Raw genomic sequence first — 932 nt, 5'->3', positions numbered from 1 at the left:
ACAGGGGCGCGCTCCCGCCCGACCACCTCGCCGGCACCGACGCCGGAGAGGATAAGGGCGCCAGCTCCCCCCGCCTCCTCGGGCCTCTCTCCCACTCGCCCCCGCTCACCCCTCGGCCTTTGCGCCTCTCCCCCGCCAGATCCACCTCCCTCTCCCCTTCGATCCCCTCTGCCCGCGCGTGCTCGCCGCCGTTCACCGTCAAACTCGCGGCCACCGTGCCCCGATTGCCCTGACGACGTGCCCGAACGCCTCCCCGCCGTCGACTACGTCGACTACGCCATCGGGAACGAGCCGAGCGCCACTGCACCGACCTCCCCGAGCGCGTCTTCCCCGCACGGCCGCCGTCGATCGTCGCCGATTCCGGCTACCCCGCGCCCTCCCCGAGCTCACTGCCACTCCCTACGGCTCCGCTGTGAGCTCCCGCTTCTCCTCCCCCTCTCCGTTAGCTCGCCCGCGTTCCGTAGCTGCTCCCCCACGCGCGCCCGAACGCCGCGCCGCGGAGCTCGCCGCCGGCGGGTCTCCGGTGACCAAATGGTCACGGGCGTAGGCCCGCTAGCCCGACCGCATCGTGCCGCACCCGCCTAGCTACTTAGTTCGGCCGTTCGCGCGCTCTAACGCAGCCTCCGTCGGACGCCCGTAGCACCTCGCCGCCGGCGAGCTCGTAGCGGTCGTCCCCGGCCGTTCCAGCCCCTCCGACCACCGCAGTTGGACGCGCGACGCCGAGCCGCGTCGAACGCGCCCAGCCACGCCCCCGAAGACCCCCTGTACGTGAAACCCGTACCCCTCCCGAGCCGCGCCGCCGTGCGTTTGGTCGCCGGCGTTGCTCCGGCGCCGGCCGCCGACGTGGCTGGCCTGGGGCCACCCCAGTGCCCCTGCCAGTGGCCCCCACGGGCCCCAGTTGACTGGGTTGACCCAGTCAACTGCTGACTGGG

The sequence above is a fragment of the Triticum aestivum genome, chromosome 7D (assembly GCF_018294505.1).
Source record: "Triticum aestivum cultivar Chinese Spring chromosome 7D, IWGSC CS RefSeq v2.1, whole genome shotgun sequence".
Classification (NCBI taxonomy): Eukaryota; Viridiplantae; Streptophyta; class Magnoliopsida; order Poales; family Poaceae; genus Triticum; species Triticum aestivum.
This window is presented reverse-complemented; position numbering follows the sequence as displayed.